This window comes from Culex quinquefasciatus, chromosome 3 (genome assembly GCF_015732765.1).
Source record: "Culex quinquefasciatus strain JHB chromosome 3, VPISU_Cqui_1.0_pri_paternal, whole genome shotgun sequence".
In the NCBI taxonomy this organism is placed as follows: Eukaryota; Metazoa; Arthropoda; class Insecta; order Diptera; family Culicidae; genus Culex; species Culex quinquefasciatus.
The window spans coordinates 162,442,896-162,469,073 of record NC_051863.1 but is presented as its reverse complement, the minus strand read 5'-3'; the positions used below and the strand labels follow the sequence as shown (position 1 = coordinate 162,469,073).

The window sequence follows — 26,178 nt, the reverse complement described above, 5'->3', positions numbered from 1 at the left end:
CCGGAAAATGGCTATAACTTGAAAACGGTGCACTTTTTTCAAAATTTTACTAAAATACTTTTTGATTGCAAATTTGATTTTACTTCGAAAAATGAAGTTGAAAAAAATATTCGAACGATATTTCGAATTTTCGAAAATAAAAAAAAGTATTGATTCGAAAATTCATAACACAGTCAAAGAATTTTTGCATATTCTGGAAATTTCTGAAAAGTTGACATAAAGTCTCCTTAAACATATAAAAAATGAAAAAAGTGTTTTTTTTTGTAAATCAAGTTTTAGTGACAAAAAGTTAAATAAAAAATCACAATTTTTTCACCGTGTGTCATATTTTTCCAGTGTGGTTCTTACCTACAACTTTGTCGAAGACACCAAATCGATCTAAAAATTCCTTCCAAAGATATAGGTTTTCGAAATTTCATGAACCATTTTTGTATGGATAGCTGCCAAATTTGAATGGAAAATTATATGGACAAACTAATGATGCAAAATGGCTTTTTTGGATATGCCGAAGGCACCAACGAAGTTTCAGGTGGATTAAAAAAAATCAAAAATTAAAATTAAGGGGTTACATACATGTAGAAAATCACAAAATTTCATTTTACAGAGTTTATTAAATCCACATTAAAGATGGTTTTCAATCACTCCTGAAAGTTTCATTAAGATATTTCATGATTTAACTGAGTTAGAGACGATTTAAGCTCAGAATTTTGCCATGCGAAAAGCCAACTGTCTAACTTTCTGAGCGTTTTTCTCTGAACACCAAGTTGATTTACGGGTGCCACGATATCTCGAGATGGGATGGACCAAATTGGCTGAAATTTTGGGTGAAGACTCTCAAGACATGTCCCGTGTGCATGACGAAGCCCGATTTAGAAATTTGGAATTTTCAAAAAATAAAAAAATCAAAAACTATCGATTTTTTATATGAAAAACAGAAAAATATTTTTATCTTTTTTTATAAATAAACTTTTTGAAAATCGGCCTTCGTCATGCACACGGGACCGGTTTAATGAGTCTTCACTAAAATTTTGAGCCGATTTGGTCGAAGCAATGTTGAGATATCGTGGCACCCGTTTTCTAAAACTGCTTACTTCAAATAGCTATATCTCGGCAATGATACAACCAAATGTCTTCAAATTTGTTTTGTTAATAGATGAAAAAGTATATTTTAATGCCCCGAAAACAGATTTTGAAAAAGTTAATTGTGTACTCAAACCAACCTCTGACATTTTTGCCGATTTACATGTATGTTACCCCTTAAAGAAAAAGACCGATTTCGTAGGGATGACTCATATTTGGAAAATAATCAAACAATACTTTTTATGATAAAAACGCTTTCTATCATGATGCCAAATATCAAACATGCTGGATTTTTTATTTTAATATTAACGAACAAATACACCGTTTGGGTGTTAACGCTCAATTTTTTTTCCAGAATTTTTTTCTCGTGTTCAGGAGGTCATTTTGAGCATCGAAAAAATTTTGAGCAACGAAAAACTTTACTTCTCTTGTTTTATATGTTTCTTGTTTCGTTTTTAGTAATTTAATTTGCAATTAGCTTGTTTTGTTTATGTTTGTTTTTGGCAGTATTTGGCCTATTCTACCACCTCCTATCATTATATTTTGCCTGTCTAATTTTTGCTTGTTTTTCACATTGTTCTTCTTGTTCTTCTTTCCAATGCTTTTGAAAGATCAAAAATTGGTAGAAAAATGGATTTTTGACGATTTTTAAAAACGTAGCCCGTCTAAAGACGGGGTTGGTTGTAGAAGGTTAAATTATGCAACACAAAAAAAATAACTATCCCAAATTCTTGAATTTTGAATTTTTTTATTGTTTGAAATCATGGAACAGCCAATTTGGAGGCATAGTTTTATTGCTAAGGATAAAACAGTCTTGAAATGAAGTTTTTTGTTAAAAAGTACTACTTTTATTAGTGAAATAGCAAGAGAATGTCCAAATAAAGGCCTTTAAAATAGTAGGGTCGACAGAAATGATGCATTTGGCATGCTATTGACAAATTATCACAAAAGTGTTCCAAATATGTGGGATGACTGTAGTTTTTTAATTCTCAAAACCCAAATTTCATTGGAATTTCACGGAGCGTGAAAAACGTAAGAGAAATGTAGAAAATGTCATGTTAAATGTACAGATTGTCTTTTCTTCCAAAACAGCCAATTTATTAAAAATTTGATCTGCTCATTTAATCACGTAAGTTTGTAAAATTGTTGAATCAGATGATTAAAAAATAAGTTCTTTTTAAGCAATGAACCTTATTGAAAGTTGCAAAACAGACTTTTATCAGGCACTGTTGTCCAGTTCTTGTTGAATGAAATAAAAGAATAAAAATATGGGCATCATATTTTTTTCAAAATATTCGTTTTGAAAGGCAAAAAGTAATATTCAAAAATTACCCTCACTGATAATCATTTTGCATTTAAAAATTAATTTAATATTACATAAAAAAAATAACACTGAACTCAAATTGCAATAGTATATGGGTTATTCCATGTAAATTGAGTACACTTTTGGACTCGACCTTCACCGATTTGGACCAAACTTGGAGGGAACGTTCATCTATCGATAGTCCCAATCATAACTTTGCTACTATTTGAACAAAAGACTATCTAGAGGTTACATTTTAAAAAATAAAAATTTTACCCTTAAGTGCCCCCGCATATTATATTTTGACGTTTTAAGTATTGAAATTAAGTTTTCACTAATTCCTTATATTTTTATTTTTTTTATTTTATCACCATCGTGTTTCCCGGACAATTTTATAAAAAAATCAATGTGAGTCTTAAACTAAAATGAACTACTAGCGAGATACAGCGATTTTACTGAAAAAAAAAATTGATTTTGCGCAGCACTCTGTCCTATGAATAACAGAAAGAAAAAATAAAAATAGAATAGAAAGCAATAGTTTAATCATCATTGATTTTTGTGTTTTAGGAAAACAAAACTTAGCACGCGTTCCTTGTATTTCATGCCTTGGGGGCTCATGTACATCAAGCCAATATCATGTAACGTTCACTAATCAGCGCGGCTCATCATTGTCTATTCCAAGACCAGATGAAAATTTATGGATAATTTCAATCCATATCCTTTGGCATACCGATGGTTCTGTGCTCCCTTGTACTAAGCTTGCTGGTTTTTCTATCTAGTTTGCATAAGAGAGCACAGAGGCATCGATACATCAACACGAACATGCATTGTTGTAGGTTTCGTACATAAATTACCGCGTGCAAAAGTTACCAAGTTTTGCTGCAGGAGGTATAAAACCATCCCACAGTCAGAACCTACCGGTCAGTCTGCGTCCAACTTGCAGTCCTTTCGTGTTCAGTGATGGTTTATCCTCGCTGCTCATGCAGAATCCACTCCAGAACTTCACCATCCTCCTCCTCCTTGTCTATTCGCTGAAGCATCAGGTGTCCGCTTCACAGGTGCGTTCTTCAACTCTCAGCGGGAACTCACTCTCTTTCAGAGAGCGCGATTGTCTCGCTCGCGCGCTCTCTCTCTCTTGTTGCCTTCGTTACGCACCACGCGTCCCCACTGCGCATTTCTCTCTCTCTCCATGCGTTCATTCTTTGGAGTTTTTCGCGTACCGACAGCATGTGTTCTTTCGCGTGCTTCCACGGGGACTCTCACGACGACGACCACTCACTCGACACCCGATGGGTGCGCTTTGCTTTGCTGTGTGTCCGTCCGTTCAGCAGCAGCAGCAGCTGTGAATCTAGGCTGCCCGCTTGTCCACCGTAGTCAGTATTTTTGGATCGCTCCGATACATCGGTAGCCTCCGTTCGCCGCCGCCGTCGTCGTCTGCGTCGTCTCGCGAAATTGGTGCGTTCGTTTGATCCTTCGTGAGGGGTTTACTTTTTTCTTCTTCTTTTTGTTTGGAATTCTTTGAGGAACTGTTGAGGTCTCGTGCGAGTTCGTGTGTGTGTGTGTGTCTTCCGGGAACCGACTTCCGGTGGCCACAGAGTTCGCAACTCTTCTGAAGATAAACTCAGCGGAATCTTCCACTGGTTGCAAAGTTTTTTTTTCTCCACATTCGTGTTGGTTTATTTTCTCAAACTTTTCGCGCGCGCGGGCAGCACGTCAACACGCGAGGGGAAGTTCAACCAACAGTCGTCTACGCGGGAGGGGTAGGTGGAGGATTTCGCGGCCAAGATAAGGAAAGACGTAGCGCTCTGTTGTGTGACGTTCTTGGTCTATTCGCGGTCTGGCAACAAGTGTGTGTGTGTGACGGTGTTTGTGATCTATCGTTGCGCCGAACGAGGCTCATTATCACCCTTCAAAAAGGAAGCGCCACAGTATTGGTGCCGCTGCTTAGTAGTGGCTCCTCTTTTGTGATAGTGCATACCACTGCATGTAGATAGTAGGCAGAAGCCGGTAGTTAGTGTACACAAACAAGACAAACGAAGAAGAGAGAGGGGGGAAAAAAGAGTGCAATCGCTGAGCTTTTGAGGAGATGCTGTGAGATTGTTTCGGTAAGATGATCTTGAAATTTGTGACGACTGACGGGGGTGGTGAGCGGAAGATATTAAAAGTTTTTCTGTGTTTACAAAGTACGGGGAAAAAGGTGCTAGAAACGAACGAATGAATGAGCGAGGGCATAAAAGCGATGGAAATCTCGTTAAGATGGCTTCTCAGGTTGAACTGGGGGAGACGGGTGGTTTAAGGGGGGAAACAGAAGAGAAGGAAGGTTGATGGATCCTTTTTGTATGCCAAAGGGGAGCAAGACTTTGAAACTCGCATAATTAAAGGTTAGATGAAGAGTTTGGGTTAGGAATTGTTCGGAGGAACAAGAGGGAAAGCTTAAAGTGAGGCTTTGTGGAAATTTAATAAAGGAAACAGCTTATTAATACGAACAATGTGACGGATATTGTTTTTTGCTGAAAAGTGTTTGTCTTATAGACTTTTTTTGGCAAACTGTTCCAATTCACGCATGAAATCATTATCCCGAACGATGTTTGTGAAAATTTGTTCCTTTTGATCACCTTATCATGAAGTCAGTGAAGTGAAGGAGGGTGAAACTATCCCGAAATATTTTTTTTTGAATGAAGAAAGTGACATTTTCTGCTTAAATTCACGCATTTTTCATAAAAAATACATAAAAAAATTTTGCCACTGATTTTGTTGACCTTACACAAAAAATGTGGTAAATATCAAAAGAAGGGAATTGTTTTGCACTTTGTGAAACTGCAATAATCCAGAAAGGTCATTTTATTTAACCTTGAATCAAAAATAAAATTTAAGATATATTTTTTGTAGCTTTGCAGGGTTATGTTTAAAAGTGTAACAATGATTTACAAAAGTCTGGGTTAAAGCTGATTCAAATAATATATTGAATTTTGTTTCTATTCAAATGTTCCACAATTTATATTGTTGTATAACAAAAAATATCATTGATTTAAAATCGTACCGATTTTTTAATATATTTTTTTATTTTGAGTATGCTAGAATTTGTGACCAAAAATAATATAAAAAATGTGACCAAAAATAATATAAACAAAAACATCAAATGCAGCTTTGACGGTGTCTGGACCAAAAAGTCTTTTTATAAAAATATGTTTAATGGATTTCTCAGAAAACTCGGTTGAAATGGCGCGAAGTTATGTTTTTTTTTGAAAAAAAAAAATGGTTTTTGTGAAAATCGACGAAAATGGCCACTTTTTGGACCACCCTTACACGGCGTAGGCCACCCTAATGGCCAAACAAAAAAACACGGTTCTATTATTTTGGCCAAAAATGTTTGAGCCAAATCGAAGCACTTTTATTTTTTTCTTTAACTTTCATTTGGAACTGCTGAATAATAGTTGCTAAACTGTTGTAAAACAATCATGCTGTTTAGATAAATTTTTATTCGTCCAAATATCCTTTCCTATTTAAAAAGGTGTTGTACTCTAATTCTAAATTTGTAGGAAGCTATCATTATAAAATTAAACAACTGTTTTATTGAACTCACTAGCTCCAAGGGGGAATCTAACTCAATTTATCATTGATGTAAGCAGACTTACTCTACGGGTAACTACACTGAAAAAATATCCAGTTTTCAGTTATAAGCAATGTAATTAAGCTTATATGTGTAATCCACACTACCAATTAAAATGTGATCAAAGGCATATTTATGAGAAATTGGACAAGCTTTCCGGTAAAATATTTACGATACTGAAAAATCAAGTCTGTCATATAGAAATGGACAAAAACCACCAACAAATGTCCAAACTCCCTATATTTCAGCATTTTGCCTTCCTCACTGAGGTCCTGCTAATCCTGCTCTGAAAATTTCAATTAAACTATCAGCATTCTACAAGTTTATTGAGCAATTCCCTACGAAATCGGTCTTTTTTCTTAAATTTTAATTTTTGTATATTTTAATCCGACTGAAGCTTTTTTGGTGCCTTCGGTATGCCCAAAGAAGCAATTTTGCATAATTAGTTTGTCCATATAATTTTCCATACAAATTTGGCAGCTGGCCATAAAAAATTCAAAAATAAGTATCTTTTGAAGGATTTTTTTCATCGATTTGGTGTCTTTGGCAAAGTTGTAGGTATGGATATGGACTACACTGAAAAAAATGATACACGGTAAAAAAAATTGGTGATTTTTTATTTAACTTTTTATCACTAAAACTTGATTTGCAAAAAAACACTATTTTTATTTTTTTATTATTTTGTGATATGTTTTAGAGGACATAAAATGCCAACTTTTCAGAAATTTCCAGGTTGTGCAAAAAATCTTTGAGCGAGTTATGAATTTTTGAATCAATACTGATTTTTTCAAAAAATCGAAAAACTGTTCTCAAAAAATTTTTAACTTTATTTTTCGTTGTAAAATCAAATTTGCAATCAAAAAGTACTTTAGTGAAATTTTGATAAAGTGCACCGTTTTCAAGTAAAATCCATATTTAGGTGACTTTTTTGAAAATAGTCGCAGTTTTTCATATTTTTTTTTTTAAATTAGTGCACATGTTTGCCCACCTTTGAAAAAAATAATTTTGAAAAGCTGAGAAAATTTTCTATATTTAGCTTTTTTGAACTTTGTTGATACGACATTCAATATTACGCCCCTTTGAAATTTTAGTCTTGGTTTGAAAATTTTGAAAATATTTTTTTCGAAAAGATCGGAAAATTTCACGAATGTGTCATATTTTAACATTGAAAATCGGACCATTAGTTGCTGAGATATAGACATTAGAAAATTGTGTGTTGTTAGGGTGGGACTTAGAAAACATCAATTTTCCTGTTTTTAAACCTTTGCATGGCAATATCTCAGCAACTAAGGGTCGTATCAACAAAGTTCAATAAAGCAAAATGTAGACAATTTTCTCAGCTTTTCAAAAATATATTTTTCAGAGGTAGGCAAACATGGGCACTAATTTAAAAAAATGAAAAACTGCGACTAGTTTCAAAAAAATTACTAAAAATGCCTATGACTTGAAAACGGTGCACTTTATCAAAAAATCACTTCAGTACTTTTTGATTGCAGATTCAATTTTTCATCGAAAAATGAAGTTGACAAATTTTTGCGACCAATATTTCGATGTTTTGAAAAAATCAGTATTGATTCAAAAAATCATAACTCGGTCAAAGATTTATTGCCCATTCTGGTAATTTTTGAAAAGTTGGCATTTGATGTCCTCTAAAAAATATCAAAAAATAAAAATAGTGAAATTAAAAATCACCAAAAAAATTTTTACCTTGTATAATTTTTTGTTCAGTGTAGTCCATATCCATACCTACAACTTTGCCGAAGACACCAAATCGATCAAAAAATTCCTTCAAAAGATATAGATTTTTGAATATTCATACATCATTTTTGTAAGGACAGCTGCCAAATTTGTATGGAAATTATATGAACGAACTAATGATGCAAAATGGCTTCTTTGGGCATACCGAAGACACCAAAAAAGTTTCAGCTGGATTAAAAAATACAAAAATGAAAATTAAAGAAAAAAGACCGATTCCGTAGAGAACTGCTCTTCTTTTTTTTAATTTTGAGGTTTAGAACGCTTAAAAAACGCATTTTTTCGTAAAATCAGGTTACTTATGTTTACATAACAAAAATTTTGAAATTGTCTGCTCTTCAACTTTGTAGAACATTGTTATGATTTAAAAAACAATCCTGCAAAGCTAGAAAAACACGGAATTCGAACATGAAATTTTTTGTTCTAGATGAAAAAATGACGCTTCGAGGTTTATGCATATTCAAAAAGTACATTAAATTTCCTTTAAAATGACACGATCCATTAATTGTTTACGGTTGAGTAGCGAAAAATGGCGGAGTTTTTAACACTTTTTTGAGTGTTTTTTGATGAAAAATAGCTTTTTTCGAAGTTTTGTGTACGCTATCAGATCGGGCATCCAATTTTACATAAAAGTCCATTTGACACCTAGTTTCCATATCATTATCTTTTCAGACAGCAAATTATTAAATAGCAATTTTTTCGTATGTTCAAATGCGATTAGTGACAAAGTTTCACGCAATCTGAAGACGGGTCGGGGCAACTGCTGTGTGAGTTGGCGAAGAATGACCCAGTGACGTCATCCTAAAATTTTACTTTTAAACTTAAAAATCAAAAATTCTCATAGAAGTGACGAGTTTTTTTCATTCCGTGTTTTTTTTTCCTCAGAAAGTCCGTCCAGTTTCCTAAAAGATTGTCTTTGACCACTTTTGGATACGATGTAACGGCTTTCAGATACAGTAATTTTTAAATTACAGAATACAAGAATATTTAAATAACTTATGCCCTTTTCAAATGTCATTGTCGAGTGCAACTGGCTCCATATAAATTGCTTAGGGTATAAGCTTAGGATTACATGTTTACAAGGTATCATTCATATCGCAGAGGGTCGGTTACAATCTATTTGGCATTGAATTACTTCGTTTCTCTAATTTTTATTTTTAAGATTTTCCTTCTTTTATATGTTTTGGAGAAACAAAAAAGGGATCTTTTGGTCATTTTTTGATGTAGAATGGAATTTGCAATTGATAAGTATCCTACACAAATTTTGATAAATCCACTATTTTCGAAGTATAGCCACTTAGAGTTTGATTTAAACTAAACATTCCAGTATTTCGATTTTTAAAAATAGTGGCTGTATCTAAAAAAACGAATAGATCAGCATTTTCTAACAAATAGAGCCTGATTTGAGCAATTTTGATTTAGATCCTGCTGGTTTGACGTGAAATTGCTGTCGCTGTCGTCGGTGCCCAGAATATGTTTTTTTAATCCTCACTCCACATGCTGAAAATTGTTTCTTAAGCTATTTAAGGACTCTGGGCCAAATATGAGCAAAATTTATTTTTGGATACTCGAAGGTTAAGTTTGAATGAGAAAAATCGAAAAATGTATGAAAAACTTAATTTTCTTACGGTATGGTCTGCACGGGGTGTTACTTTCATCCAAATATTCCCAAAAGTGAGATTCTCATTGGAAATGTAATGCTCTACAACTTTGTAGAACATACCAAAGCTGTAAAACTTGATCTAAAAATGTCATTTTTGTACGAAAAACATTGTTTTCACCAGCTTCAGTCTCGGGTATCAATGGGTTAATCCCAACCAATTTCGCTCAAAATTAACACAGATGCTTAAAATAACCCAAAAACCGTTTTCCGCCTGATTTGACAGGGGGGCATTTTCTCTGGGCACCCTACTGTAAATGTCGACGTCGTCGAGCTATCTTGTCGCACCCGTCATTTCGACGTTCCGAGAAAAACGCGTTTTAATGTTTGACCTTGAATAAACAAAAATGAAAACACGCAATTCAAACAATAACAAACGCGTTATGTTTGGCTGACCATTCTGTGCATTGTCCCGAAGTTTGGTTGACTTTGGTTGCTGGAGTCCCGAGTTGTAATTACAAATGTTTACGGTAGTCTAACTTGTACGTGCGTCAAACGCGTTCTGACCTGAAATCCCTTTGGCCAATTGTCGCACTTACATCAATTCATCAGGGAGTGACAAGATAGCACGACAAGATTGAAACAACTTTTATATGTAAAGTGACAAAAATGCACGGAGTTTTTTTTCGGATTTTGTTGAATATCTCAGGATTGAAATCGAATTTTGGGGATATGTGAAGGTCAAAAGGTGAGGCATTGTGAGCTGCACAAAATGGCGTTCTTAACTCAATTTGGCTCAATTTGTATTAGGTCTCACAAATTTTTAAATAATGTGCCATTTTCAATACCCGCCAACTGTCTGTTTTTCTCCTCAATTTATTTCCAGTTACCCAACGAGCAACTACCGCGAATAAACTGATAACATCTACACAAGCACCATGCAGTAACTCACGTGATACAGCAAAACTGTGTTGTTGTTGTTTCCGGAAAAGTCTTCAAAAGCAACCGAAGCAGGAGAAATTCTTCCACCGAGGAATGCTCAAAATTGGCGTGATTTCGGGCCAAAGAGGGGAGAGTCCCTGCCGGGAAAATTGGCACAATAAAGTGAAAAAAGCAGCCCTAAACCGAGTTTGGCCCAACGCGACTGTATGCAGTAACGTGTAGTAAACTTCCGGAGACCAGGAATCCGAACGATGTGCGATTAAAATAACCCGAAAAAAGTAACCGGTAGAGGGAGGAATATGCAAAACTGCCCACAGTATTGAGGCAGATTGTGCTTGTACTTGTGTGGAATGCTGAACGTGTTTGTGACGTGCCTCCAAAGCCAGACGCGCTCCGGATTCGATTCCAGTCGAGGAAAAGTGAGAATAACCTGATGTAAAAAAGGCAAAACAAAAACAAGCAAAAACCAAATCGAAACACGAGTGCATGAGCTTGGAAACAAATTGTGGATACGGTTTTGTGGTTTTTCTGAGAAAGAATTCATTCACGGAAACGGGAGCGGGGAAAAGAAGAAGGCAAAAAGGTGTTAGCTCAGTGACATTTCAATTACGATAAAAAAAAACCGAATGAATTATAGTGCAACCGCAGTCAAGTAGTAGAGTGCAGTAGTTAAGTGTGTTTGACAAACTCTTCAAACTGAAGGGGGAGGGGGAAACAGCTTCTTGAATCCACAGCCGGAGGTTGCATGATGTTCTAACCCCCAAAGTGGTTCACTTGAAGGGGAAAACGTGCTGAGTGTGAGATAATACTAGTTGCGGGAAACCGTTAGTGGTTTGGAACGAGGAAAGTTGGAGAAAAAACAACTTTTGAATCGTTTATTTTTGAATGAAACCAGCAGTTCTCGAAGCGGAAAGGACCAACATGGAAGATTGAAATATTAGTGAATGGTGAGTCTGTAACGATGAATAATCCTCTGTTTCACTATTTTTTCTCTTTTAATATTTCAAGTGTGAAAAAAACCTCAAATTTTGATTGATTTCGATTTTTTTTTTTTTTGCCGGAACCATTGGTGTAGAGGTAAGCGTGGTTGCGTCTCACCCAGTCGGTCTGAGTTCAATCCCAGAAGGTTCCGGTTGCATTGTTCGAGACGAAATTTGTTGGCCCCGGTCTAACCTAGAGGATAGGTCGTTAGCTCAGTCCAGGTGCAGGTGTCGTCTGCCTGGGTCTTTTTTCGATAGAGTCGCTAGTAGGCAGTTGGACTCACAATCCAAGGGACCTCAGTTCGAATACCGGGGTGTATTGAAGCTTAGGTGTAAAAAGAGGTTTGCAATTGCCTTCGAGTAGGAATCTCGCAATCGAGAACGCCAAGACAATGCTTTAGAGCGAACGATTTAGTTATTATTTATTTATTTTGAAAATGTTTTACAAATTTGTATTATTTGACAGTGAAAATCGGAGTTGAGATACCATCCGTTAAAGTTAAGTTAAAAAGTTTGTTCATTGAACAGTTTTCTAAGCCATCGGCCAATCTTATAATCAAATTTTGTAGAGGCCTTTCCTGTGACCAAAGAAGTCATTTTATGCCATGGGTCAACCCATACTAGGCAATTTTGGCAGTTTGCCATACATAAATATTACGTTAAAATTCGAAAATCTGTAAATTCTAAAGGAATTTTCTGATTAATTTGGGGTTTATCGGGAAAGTTTGATTTATGAGAACTATTTGAAAAATAATTCCATGATATATTATTAACAATATTTTTTTCATAAATAAAATCATTTAACAACAAATATTATTTTTTAAAAATTTGTTGACATTTTTAGTGGATCTCGCGCAATTTTAGGCAGAAAAAAATAAGAAGCAACTCTCTACGAAATCGGCCGATTTCGACCATTTTTATTTTTTGTATTTTTTTATTTGACTCAAACTTTGTGGGGCCTTCCCTATGACCAAATATGCTATTTTGTGTCATTGGTTCACCCATACAAGTCTCCATACAATTTTGGCAGCTGTCCATACAAAAATGGTATGTAAATATTCAAACAGCTGTAACTTTTGAGTGAATTGTCTGATCAATTTGGTGTCTTCGGCAAAGTTGTAGGTATTGTTGAGGACTTTTGAGAAAAAAATATATACACGGAAAAAAAAATTTGCAGATTTTTTTCTCAACTTTTTTTTTTTACTAAAACTCAACTTCCCAAAATACGTATTTTTTGATTTTCGAGATTTTTTTATATGTTTTAGGGGACAAAAATCCGCAACTTTTGAGCCATAGAGAAACATGGTCAAAAAATCTGCCGCCGAGTTATGAATTTTTGAAAAAATAGTGATTTTTGAAAAAAATCGAAGTTTTATGCAAAAACAAGTTTGACATTACTTTTTAATGCAAAATTGAATTTGCAATCGAAAAGTACTTTACAGATTTTTTGATAAAGGGCTCCGTTTTCAAGATATAGCCACTGAATGTTTGATTTTTGCGAAATATTTGCAGTTTTTCAATTTTTAAAATAGTGACCATGAGTGACCATTTCTAAAAATACTTTTTTGAAAAGTTCAGAAAATTTGCTATAAAATTGTCTAAGAGACATTGAAGATTGGACCTCGCTAGTTGCTGAGATAATGATTTTTTTCTGTTTCTTTTTCTTTTTGTTTCTTAGACAAATGTATATTTATTTTTCTAAACCTTAAACAACTTAAAAAAATATTTCTTGAAAATTGATTTTATTAATGAAAAAATAATGTAAAATTAAATGTAACAGGTTATATTTTTTTTAATTCTAGATTACCTTTTTAAAAGGTCCTATCTGCATAGGAAACCCATGACGGATAGGTTGTTTTGAAAATTTAATCTAGAATTGTTCTCATCAATCAAACTTTGCCGACAAACCTCAAATCAATCAGAAAATTTCGTTTAGAATTTACAGATTTTCGAATTTTAAGGTAATGTTTAGGGTAGACACGGGGAATAATGATAAAATGGCTCTCACAAGTCGTAGTTTCAACCAATCAGGCTCATATTTGGGGGAAAGGTGTATCTACTGGATACACGTCTGCTATAATAGTGGCTTTGGTTAAGGACGCTCCCTTGAAAAGTTATTCATAAATGTTTGATTCTGGGGTGTAAAAGTAAATTATAAACAAAAAATACGTTTTCGCTCGTAGGCTGCCATTTACACCAAAACTAATATTTCTTCAAAATTCTTTCGACGTTCCATAGGGATTGAGTTGGGCTACAATGTCCTTTCATTAGGTTTGACCACAATTTAGAATATACCCAGAATCCAGGGCTGTCTCATTGTTCCCCACTCATTTTAGCCCATGGGTAACAATGAGACACATTGATTTTTCTTCATTAAATTTTTCAAAATCCATGTAAATCTTTCAAAACATGAATTGGATGTGATTTTTGGCATATTTATAGAGTTTTAACTTCATTTAACCAAACATACAAAGTTATTTGGTATAAATATATGAATTTTACAAAATTTAAATACTTTTTAGTATAACTTTTGTTAATTAAAGTTTCATGTTGGCGAAATTGCTTAAAAATGTTCAAGGCAAGTCACCTGCAAAGGAACATTACAAAAACATGATGTTTTACTAGAAAAAAATTGATTTTCGTAGAGTGTATCATTGTTCCCCAGTTGTCTCATTGTTCCTGCCAAGTGCGTCTACAATGAGACAGTTGAATAACTCTGACTGTAGATGTCGAATCGATCTCAAATTTAGTTTAATGTTAGAACACACTAAAAGAAAGAAAATGAAACAAAAAGCTCATTAAAACATGATGATGAAAAAATTAGAAAAAACGTTGAAAGTTGAAAACCAAAAGTGTCTCATTGATGACTACTCTACCCTATGTATGGCAAATTGCCAAAATTGCTTGGTATGGGTTGGTTAATGGCATTAAATGGCTTCTTTGGTCATAGGAAAGGCCTCTACAAAATTTGAGTATCAAATTGACGATGGCTTAAAAATCAATTTTCAAGAAATATTTTTTTAAGTTGTTTAAGGTTTAGAAAAATAACTATACATTTGTCTAAGAAACAAAAAGAAAAAGAAACAGAATAAAATTTCATTATCTCAGCACCTAGCGATTCAATTTTAAAAACTAAAAATTTAAAAAAATGTGAAATTTTCTAATCTCTTAGAAAAGAATAATTATGAACCAAGACTTACATTTCAATAGGAACGCTTACATCACCCTAGAGTAAAAAAAACGAATTCAAAAATATTTTGAATTTACTTAAAAAAATAAACTGATTTAATGTTTAAAGTTAAAGCTATATCATTTTCTCTTAGAAAGTATCAAAAAAATATGAGTATTTTATTGTGATTTAAACAGAATTAACCCTGTATTGCCCAAATTTGTTTTCGAAAGTATTTTAGAATGTATGACAAAAGGTCAAAAGACATAAGGTTGAATGGACAAAAGGTTGAAAGTGGACAGAAGGTCGAATAAAAAAAAAAACATTTCACAAAACAAAACTTTTCATGTGAGCCTAAACATGGAGGAACGGACATGACAAGGGGTTTCAAAAAGTAAAGCCGGGTTTCTTTTACTTCTTCTTGGCGCAAACTTGCGCAAGATCATCGCGCCACTTGTTTTCAAATGTATTATGCAGCTTCCACCAAACCGAAGTGCGCATCTCTTCTGTTGCGCAAAACAATCTGTTGCGCCATACAAAAATGGAGCGGTTTATCGTAAGCGTGTACATCAGTCTGTGGCGCAACAGGCTTTGACAGGTTGCGCTCGTGTTTCGATTTTTGTCTGCTTTCACAATAAACAATGGGAACTGATGCCGCAAACTTATGGTCAATTTTTGAAGTGGTCGTATGAATTTATAATAAAAATACCATTTTTATAAATTTTTCGGCAATTTTAGTAATAACAGTTAATTACCTAAGATCATCCAATCGAATCATCAAAATCAAATTTAAATTTCAATGAACTTAAAAGTCTCTTCAATATTTTAACATTTTATATAAATTTGATAAAAACATAGACATTATTTTAGAAATAGTATTTAAAAAACGCTAGTATTTGAAAGAATGAAAAAAATAACAAAATCATTACGACAGTCAAGAATAAAATTAAAAACTTAATAAATATTTCAGAAGTCATTTTTTTTGGAAGAACTGCTCATATTTGAAAGAATGAAGAATGATTTGACTTCGTGCCAAAAATATTATAGATGCCAACCCTTTCCGAAAAGAATTTTGAAAGAATGAAAAAAAAATCCAAAAATTTTATGAAAGTCAAGAATAGGTTGTTTTTAAAAATAAAAACAAACTTCCAAAATATTTCAGAAGTCATTTTTTTTCAAAGAACTGCTCAGGTTTGAAAGAATGGAAAAACTAACAAAAATAACGACAAACGACAGACATGAAAAGGTTGTTTTTAAAAATAAACTAAAAACATAAAAAAACATTTTAAAAGTCGAACTTTTTTTGGAAGTACTGCTCTTGTTTGAAAAGAATAGAAATCTTCTCAAAAAATGGTTTATTCTGTTTATTTAAAAAAAATCATTACTAAATGGATGGTCAAACCAAGTATAAACTCACAGAAAAAAAATCTGATTTGTTTGTATGAACATATTTTTTTCAAGTATTTTTTAGGATTTTAAATTATAATTATTTGTTTAATTTTTTTTCCAATTCGACTTTCTGTCTTTTCGACGTTTTGTCCATTCGACCTTTTGTCCACTTTTGTCCTTTTGTCCATTGGACATTATGTCTTTCGACCTTTTGGCATTCGATCTTTTGTTCATTCGACCTTTATGTCTTTCGATCATTTGTCGCACATCCCATTACATTTTGCCTTTTTAATTTTTCATGTTTTGACATGCACTTTATCAATTTTAGGATTTTAGTTATAGATTGTCAACATTATTATTTAAATTGTTAAAAAAAAAATCGTAGAGACATAGTCTGGGACACTACAAAAACTCTTGCATACTTATTTTTATATAAAATATAGAAAATGTTTGTTTTGCCTTCCTCACTTTACTGAGGAAAGGCTATAAAATCACTCGAAAAATGAACTTATTAATTTGACCTCGTAGACCCACCTTCACGTATACATATCGACTCAGAATCATGTTCTGAGCAAATGTCTGTGTGGAAGTGTGTAGGTGGGTGGACAAAAAAATGTCACTCGATTATCTCCGGACTGGATGAACGGATTTTCATTCGATCCGTCTTGGGGTCTCATAGGTCTCTATTTAAAATCAGCAAGCTTAGTTAAGTACTTCAAAAGTTATGCTTAAAAAACAACTTCGGCGTATGTCCGGAAGATTGTAAAAAGGGTCGTTTTGCAAGAAAACCTATCATGTTATACATTTTCAGAAAGGTATTAAAAAGACCTTTCCAACTAGCTCAAAACATTGAAGATCTGACAACCCAATCAAAAGTTATTAGCACTTAAGTGTTATTTATACACTTTTTGGAGGCCGGATCTCAGATATTTCAATGAAAATGATTTCCGGGTCCCTCATGCAACCTGTCGTTAGTTAGATAACCGAAAGACCTTTCAAATGAGCTTTTTTTATACACTTTTTGGAGGCCGTATTTCAGATATTGTGATAGAAATATTTTCTGAATCTTCCATGCGAACTATCGTTGAATAGGTTTTTTATAAGACCTTGTCGATGAGCCAGAAATATTGAAGGCCTGTGAACCCTATCAAAAGAAATGAGTTAAAAAGTTGATCTGTCAAACATGTTAAGGGGGAATGTTGCTATTTATACTGATTGTATTGACTTTATGGATGTGAGGAAGGCACCAACCACCTAAAGGTGGATTAAGTTACGTTTTTACTAACATATTTAAAAATGACTCCGTAAAAAATAACATTTTGTAAACATTGCACAGTGGTCCAGATCGCAAAAAAAGGTGGAAAATGGATTTTCTGAAAAATTGTGAAGTTTTGAAAAGGAGCAACTTTTGGTTTGGTTGAAAATTTGGGTGATTTTAAAATCTAACTTTTAAGGAATATTTTTGGGATTTTTTTTCGTGTTTCCAGAACGTTGTTGGGCTTGCTGATTCAAGCAACTTTGTCGAAGACACCAAAATTGTATCTCGTGATCTACGCCTTCTACGACCAAATTTATAGAAAGCATCTAAGCAAGCCTTTTTCCGTTCAGGAAAAATATATCTCAAAATCTGCAACAGTGGATTTGCTGTAGAAAATGTCACATTTTATAACATTTTTTTGCAGCAAGCCCGTTGATCATTTTTGCCCGCGTGTAAACATTTCAGCGATCTGCAGTTCTCACCAACACATATATTGCTGGCCCGTCCCCGAGCAACTCTCCAAAGAGAAGAATATGTTGGTGCTCTTTCACTCACATTTCATCTAGCGTCCATTGCGCGGTGGTAGCGTGTCGGATCAATAACCAAGAAGTAGGTGGTGCAATCCTCGTTCTGCTAAGGGTTTTTTATGTGAAATACAACCAAAAAGCCGTCGGTAATGTCGATAATTGTCGGTAACGAGCAAAAATGTCATACTCGTATATAGCAAAAAATGCATGAGGACAGATTTCATGCAGATTCTGATATACTTTCATGCCGCCATGCATCACAATCATGCGACCGCCGTTTGAGTTTTTTGAACGTGGCAATTCAGGGTAAAGTTTTAGAGAAAAGTGATCTTCGGGGCACTTTTAGAGCTCTAAAAAATGAACATTTTTATTTTTTGACATGTCAATTTAGACTTGAGGATCAAAAGTTATAGCTATTTGAAGATAAAAAAAGATGCAAATTTAAAACCTTAATATCTCAAAAAGACGAAAGCCAAATCTTAAGCACCAGGTTTTTGAAAAAAGAGATCCCGCACTACAAATGCTGAAAAAATCTCAGGGGTGTTTTTCTTTAAACTCAAGATTCATTTGAAAAAGTCTAATTTTCAAGGGAAACCCATATGGGACCACCCTAACGAAATTGAAAATTGAAATTGAAACTAAATGTTTTTCCATGTAATTTTGCCCGCTGAATCTGAACCTGCCCTCAGAATTGAGCCCAAGTGTCGTCAAATCATTTTTTGGTCATATTTTGGGTTTCCATGTAGAATTATCATTTTAGCCCAAAATAGGACCAAACATTGATTTGTTGACAATTTGGCTCAATTCTGAAAGCAGATTCAGATTCAGCGCACAAAACTACATGGAAAATTGTTTAGTTGCACAATTTTCAAATCTTTTTTTGGGAAATTTTGATAAGACTGGAAAATAAAAACTTGAAATATGTCTTGCATTTGCCTAATTAGAAGTGAAAATCTAGTATAAGAATTAATTTGTGGATAAATGGTTTTGTTCAATTTTGCTTAAAATAATATCTTAAATATTATTTTATGCATTTTTGTACGTTTACCGTTATATATATTCAACAGTTTCTTTCAAAATGTTAAGGGCTACTATTTGATTATATTTGATATTCAAAAAATCAGAAAATTAGAAATTTTCTTACAACTATCATATTTGTCAACTGATTAATTTTTTTATACAACACCGCATAGTTCGCATCTTAGCCAGGGCAATTCCAAAAATAGTTTCCAACACAATCGTCAGAGAAAAAAGCTCAAATTTGTCCGGCAAACACAAGCTGCGTGTGCGACCTGCGAGCAACACACATTAGAAGAGAAAAACGCTTCTGATGGCTATTTGTGGTGCCAAAATGGTGTGTGTGTATGTGTGTGTGTAGCACACCAGTAGCAGCATCAGAAGAGCAGTATAATATGTGCCCAGCCCACAACCAACGCAACGGGCGCGATGACAATGGACAAAGTGCGAACTCCCCCCTCCCTCCTGGGGAGAGCTGACCTTGTCCGAAAAACGAAACGAAATGGTAATGGTCAACTGTCAGCAGTCAGTGGGTGGCGTGGGCGCGAAATATCGTTTGGGGGGAAAAGTTACTATTCGGAAATGTAATATATTTTGAGTGAGTTGGAGTGAAATTGATTTGAGAAGTTTCTTTGGAGTTATGTTATGATGATTTTATGATCAAGGGGAAATGATATCTGTCAAGACAAGATTTTGTAGTAATCGGTTTACCTTTAAAATTAAGAAAAATAATGATTTTGTTTAGAAATCTACTGCATAAAATTTCCCATTAAACTTACTTTATTCAAATAAATTTGTTATTTAGGCACTACAAAAACTGAGCTAATTATTAAATACCTAAAAAATCATGACGTTTCTATTACACGATTTCTCGAAACAAATCCATTACTCGTTGGTCTGCCATTCCCTCAAGCATTTTCATCTAGCTAACGCTGCTCTTTAAAAATTGATCATGGGAAAATATTGATTTTAGCAAATAGCATCAATTACCGAGCTCCACTGCCATTTTTCAAACCCTTCTCCCTCTCCCCACTCTGTTTCATTCTGACAGTACCTACCTGTTACCGGTGGCCACGTTTTTCGAGCAGAACTGAACGGAAATGGATGTGTCTCCCCTCCCTTGACGAAGGGGGAGAAAGGGAAACTTTTTGCTATTATTACAACGCCAGTACCATCCCACCACACTTTGGTGGGGCTATTCTTCCCGCCAGAGGCGATTTTCCCACTTATTCAAAGTGACGGGGACGGTCTACTAAAGTGAGCGAGCCACAACCACTCCATTTGTCGACGTCGTCGGCTGGGAAAGGAGGGTTTTCTGTGAGCGATTACTGTGGCATTGTGTCAAAGATTTGTTTAAAAAAATACTAGACAGTTTAAATACATTCAAACAGTTTATGATTTTGAGAAATGTGAAATTCTCATTCATTTCTGGTGATTTCCATGTTGTTACATATAATTTAAATAAAACAATCAATATTACGCCCTTTTAAAATGTTCGTCTTGATTAAAAAAATTAAAATATTGTTTTTGAAATGATCGGAATCCACGGAAATTTCACGAATATTTCATATTTTAACATTGAAAATCTGACCATTAGTTGCTGAGATATCGAAATTAGGAAATGGTTTGGGAGAAACTTAGAAAACATCAATTTTCCTGTTTTTAAATCTTTGCATGGCATTCCGCTTTTCAATAATATTTTTTTCAAAAGTGGGCAAACATGGACACTTGTTTGAAAAAATGAAAAACTGCGACTATTTTCAAAAAAGTTACCTAAAAATTGCTCTTACTTGAAAACAATGCACTTTATGAAAATTTCACTAAAGTACGTTTTGATCGAAAATTCGATTTTACATCGACAAATGAAGCTTAAACACTTTCGCGACAAATGTTTCGATTTGTTTTCAAATCAGTATTGATTCGAAATTTAATAACTCTCTCAACATTTTTGGCACATTCTGGAAATTTCTGAAAAGTTGGCATTTGATGTCATATCAGAAAAAAAAAAATAAAAAAAGTGTTTTTTTTTTTTGCAAACCAAATTTTAGAGACAAAAAGTCACCAAAAATTGTTTTACCGTGTATATTTTTTTCAGTGTACAGTCATGCCTCGGTTTAGCACCGTAATAGGGGATGCAAAACCGAGGCGTGAATAACTGAAGCACAGAGAAAATGGTATATTAACTCTATGGGAGACATTAGCTATAATCGAATGAAAAATCATGCAAACATGAAAAAATTATAGTGTTTTGGAATCGGGATGATGGCAGCTATCCATTGCAATTATAGTTACATGAAAATTTTCACACAAATTCGTACTTTTCCTGTATTTTTAAAATGCATTTTTTTACTCTAAAAAAACCTCATAATATTTGTTTTTTTTTCATTATGGGTATCAAATCATCGCGTTTTTGTCATACATTTCGAATGCCATACAATTTTCTTTTGAAAATACTGAAAATTTTCACAAAACTACGTATACTCGAAAAAAATACTCAAAATTCCAGTTTTTTTTGCAGTATTGGTATTAAATGATTGGGATATTTTCATACATTTCGAATAAAATAACAACATTTTTTGAAAATACTAGAAAAAAAGCAAAACTACGTATTTTCGAAAAAATACTCAAAATTTCAGTTTTTCACAATATGTGTATCAAATGATCGGATTTTTTCATACATTTTGAATGTAATAACAACCTTTTTTGAAAATATTTTCCAAATGTCATATTTTTACAAGAAAAAAATACAACCAAAATTTCAGTTGGGTAACAAATGATAACAAACATTTCGAATGTAATAAGTTTTGAAACATTGAAATTTAAAAAAAGCAATTTTGTGAAAATTTTGAGTGTTTAAAAAAAATGTTTAAGCTTTCGAAATTTATTAAAACTATCTCGATCATTTGGTACCCAAATTGTGAAAAACTGAAATTTGAGCATTTTTTTCGAAAATACGTAGTTTTGTGAAAAATATGAGTGTTTTCAAAAATGTTGTTATAACTTCCGAAATGCATGGAAATATTCCGATCGTTTGGTATCCATATAGTAAAAAGCTGAAATTGTCAGTGTTTTTTTTTCAAAAATATGTAGTTTCGTGAAAATTTTGAGTTTTTTCAAAAAATGGTACTATATTCCAAATGTTTGAAAAAATCCCTATCATTTGAAACCATCATTGAAAAAAAAATCTTTGGAAAAACTTTGAATAATTTTTCGAAAATACGTGGTTTTGCATTTTTTTTTGTATTTTTGAAAAATGTTGTTATTTTATTTAAAATGCATCAAAAAATTCCGATCATTTGATATCCATATTTTGAAAAAAATGTTGGTTAGGTTATCAAAAGACCTTTCCAACGAGCCTAAAACATTGAAGATCTGGCAAAGCTGTCTCGAGATATGGCCACTTAAGTGATATTTATGTACTTTTTTATTCCGGATCTAAAAAATATATGAAATTTTTGTATAATTTCATCATATCAGCCATTTTTGGTAATTAGTAAGGAAGGCTCCAACCACATAAGTTAGTTTTTTCTGAAAAATAACTCCCGGGAATCGAGAGTTGAATTTTTCTAACTATGCCAACAGTGCCAATAATTTAAAAAGAAAAGTATTAAATTTGTTTCTTTTCAATGAATTCTGGTACAATTAATAAATAACTATTCAGTGAAACGTTTATTTTGAGTAGTAGCCTCATTATTTTGAGGAACTATTTCTACCTTTGCATTTTTTTAGTAAATTTTTTGGACTCAAAAATGTAGTTTAAAATGAATTAGGAATCATCATTCGCACTGAGTGATTTTTCAAAAGTTTCACAAACTTGTTGCATGAATTTGTTATAAGATGTTAGTGAAGTAAAAATAGAGCTAATATATAATTTCCCTGTATTGGGATTTTTGCAATGTGATGAATAACGATTCAAAACCACAATTCATAGTTGTTATAAATATTGATTAAGTATTAAAAATTATCAGAAAAACCCGAAAGTTCACAATTTTCCAAAGTATAACTTAATATTAAGGTTGATAATTAAAAAAAAAACTTTACTTTTTCATTTCTTTGGTATAACCAGGGATGCGAGGTTGCCAGGTAAATCTGGAATTGCCAGATTTTTTTAGCGACATTTTGAAAAAAAAATCTATTTTTTCCAAATTTTATAAATTGATGTATGATGTTTATTTTGTGAAGCTATAATACATAAAAAATGGAAATACACAATTATTGAACACAATGTTGTTTGGATTGGCAGGTTTTTTTCCAATTTTTTTTTGTCAGATTTTTTAATGTTTATTCCTGGTAATCCTGGGTGTAACTGTTAAGTTGATTAAATTTTGAAATAGTTTTTTTGGCATTTCTCTATTATAATTATTGGAATTTTTGACAAGTTAAAATTTACACTTCCTGAATAAGAGCATTAAAGAAGCATTGGTATATTTGATCTTGAACATCGAACATCCACAGTTCTAAACAAATTCGATTTTTTCGATTGATTAGTTTTTTTTTTAAATTTTGCTTCAATATTTATAAATATAAATTTTCCCGGGAAGCTTGACCAAATTTCTCGGGAATGGAGAGGTCCAAAAATTGTCTATTTCCCGGGATTTTTCCCGTAAATTCCCGCTCGTCACCTTCTATGTGTAATTAATTAATTCTACAGAAACTGATTATGTTTTACTCGAGAAATATTGAGAAATGTACCTAGGATTCGTGATCAGGGACTAAAATTACCCCTTAGAGCAAAGTTTCAAGGAATCGAAGAGAGGTCAGGGCAAACGAAGCGTGAGTTGGCGAAGAATTAATTATGATTTGTTCTTATTATATTTAAATTATTCTCAAAATCATCCTTACTTCTTAAATAAATATATAAAATGTGTTTGGACGAATAACTGATAAAGTTTAGTCGTACCAAAATTATACATTATATGAATTTAAAAAATGAAATAAAAAATTAATCTATTATCTGCACTTTGATTTTTCAAGGTTAAAAATTTTTATCTGGAGGCAAGAAAGTCTAGTCAAATTTTAACTTAAAAATCAAACCAAACATGCAAATTTATTTACTACGATACAAGTTTTGTTTGGACGATTTTTTTGCCATATTTTAGGTTTCTATGTAATTTTGGCTCAATTCTGAGGCAGAATCAGATTCAGCGGGCAAAATTACATGGGGAAACATATTTTGAACTATTTTTGAATTTCGTTAGGGAGGTCTCATACACATTTCCCTTGAAAAATAGACATTTTCAAATGAAGATATCTCGAGTTTAAAGAAAAACACTTCTGAGATTTTTCAGCGTATGTAACGCTAGTGCATTTTTAAATTTACTTCATTTTAGCCTTGAAATGGCTGTAACTTTTGACCCTTAAGATAAATTTACAAAATGACATTGTTTTATAGAGCTCTAAAAGTTCCCCAAATATAACTTTTCTCTAAAACTTTACTCTGAATTGCTACGATGAAAAAACTATGTTTTTAAGGTTTGCTTAGATGCTTTCTCTAAATTTGGTCGTAGAAGGCGTTGATTGCGAGATGAAATTTTATTGTCTTTGACAAAGTTGATTGGATTGGCAAGCCCAACATGTTTCTAAAAAAGAATCCGGAAAAGTTTTATTTTTAAAATCAGAGTTGATGGTTTGCTTTGTTTGTTTGGTGAATTTTATAACGCACTTTTTCATATTTACGGGGAATTTAATATTGTTGGCGCTCTAAAATTCTTTGTGTAAATATGGGTATTCGGCGCTTTCGCTCCGTGCCATACTTTCATACACTTAGGAGCCCAGGGCGGCGAAGTCCTTGTAGATAAAAAGAAGACACTAGTGGTTGGTACTAGCAATGGTGGCCGACAGCTATAAAGTCAACTTCGTTTTTTTTTGTAAGTGATTAATAGAACTATGTAATTCAAAATAGAATTACATATTTTTTAACATTGGAAAATTTCAGTAAATAATCCCGGGCAGACGGTAAAAAATTCATGCCTATTAATAACAAATTCTGTTAAAATAACAAAAAGTGTTATGGATTCTTCTTGAAAAAATCATTTTTGCATTAGAGTTGGATAACAGTTTATGTTATCATAACAAAATTTGTTATTGGTATGATATTGATTGAAAGCAAACAAAACATGCGAATAACATTTTTTGTTATGGAAGAATAACTCCAAATGTTATTGGGATGATCGGATTAGTTGTTAAAATAACAAAAATTAATAACAAAGATTTGTTCGAAGAATAACTAAAAATGTTATAAGTCTGTTATTACAATAACATTCCAATAACAAAAAAATCATAACGGCGAATAACAAAACTTGTTATTGATAACAAAAAATGTTATTGGCCTAGTATTTTCAAATATCAAAAAATGTTATTCCAAAGTTATTACCGTCTGCTCGGGATGCCAAAGATCTGTTTTACAATCAAGACTTGATTGTCCAAAATATTGGAAAAAATACTAAAGAAGAACAACGATGTTATAATGATTTTTAAAAATTTCCTAATGAAATTATGTTAGTGATGATTTTTCGTAAACGTAAAGCACAAAAACTATAAGTTAATTTTAACTATTTAAAATTAATGGAAGGTACCAAACAATATATTTCTACCTGAAAAATTACAACAGAATGTTGTATTCGGAAATTAATAACTACCTGTTGATAAAATATGGAGGAAAACAAGCACCCATGAAAACCCCTCACTCACCTCGTCGGTGGGAAAACCATGAACGATGAGAAAAATGGACACCCCCGAAAGCGTGGTGCTGGCCAAGGTGTTGAAAACAACAACTCGATATAGAAAAAAAAACCCAGCAACTTCGTGTCGTGTAAAGGTATTTATAAGCCGGCCCCAGCCTGACAAATGGAGGGACATAAATACAACTCGCAGCGGCCGAAATTGGGCCAACCATCAGTTACGCGCTGATGACAAACACGATGCTGCTGGGTTAACATTTGAAAGGGGCTTAATGGTGACTCTTTCAGTGTGTTTCGAAGAATACTTTTTTCGGCTAATTTAAAAAAAAGAACACATTTTAAATAATTTTCAGAATGTAGCGACAAAAGTGCCTGAGGCTGGGAGCAGGATTAAAAAATGTTTGCGGTCGGTAGGTCCACAATAATTTTACGCTGAAGAAATGTGTTCGGTTTTTTTGGCGCAATTTGCAGAGAGAGCTTTAAATTAATGGTCAGAGATCGCACATTATTTTCGCTTTTGGTCGCTTTGCTAATAATTTGTTCTGCTAATGTTTTACATCAATTGAACATGCTAATTAGTGACGGGGCTTAATGGTCATGTTGCAATCATTTTCACTTCACTTCAAATGTTTGTATGCGATTTAATTTTGTAATTTTTGCTAAACGTTTTAACTAGAATCATGCTAACTTTTTTTTTCTCCATTCATCCTTCAACCAATCTCGCTCAAATTGCTCCAAGCTGATAACATCGTCTGGCAAGTCTCCAGCTGAAAAAATCAAATTTTATTACCCTCTCGATATCCAGGCACCAGTTTGCCCGGTAGATGGCAGGCATCTCACCCGTGGCAGCTGAAACAAGCTGAAAATT

The 26,178-nt window shown here is 33.2% G+C and overlaps 1 protein-coding gene across 4 annotated transcripts in view; it reads left to right on the top strand.

The window, feature by feature from the left end:
* The first annotated feature begins 3,755 nt into the window (after nucleotides 1-3,755).
* The window catches only part of LOC6037257 (high affinity cAMP-specific and IBMX-insensitive 3',5'-cyclic phosphodiesterase 8), a 368,336-nt gene continuing 345,913 nt past the window's right edge, over nucleotides 3,756-26,178 (top strand). For all 4 annotated transcript variants that reach the window (XM_038265561.1, XM_038265562.1, XM_038265559.1 and 1 more), the window contains exons 1-2: nucleotides 3,756-4,488; nucleotides 10,235-11,237. The gene's annotated coding sequence lies outside the window, so the exon portion shown is untranslated. The remainder of the gene's footprint in view (nucleotides 4,489-10,234; nucleotides 11,238-26,178) is intronic.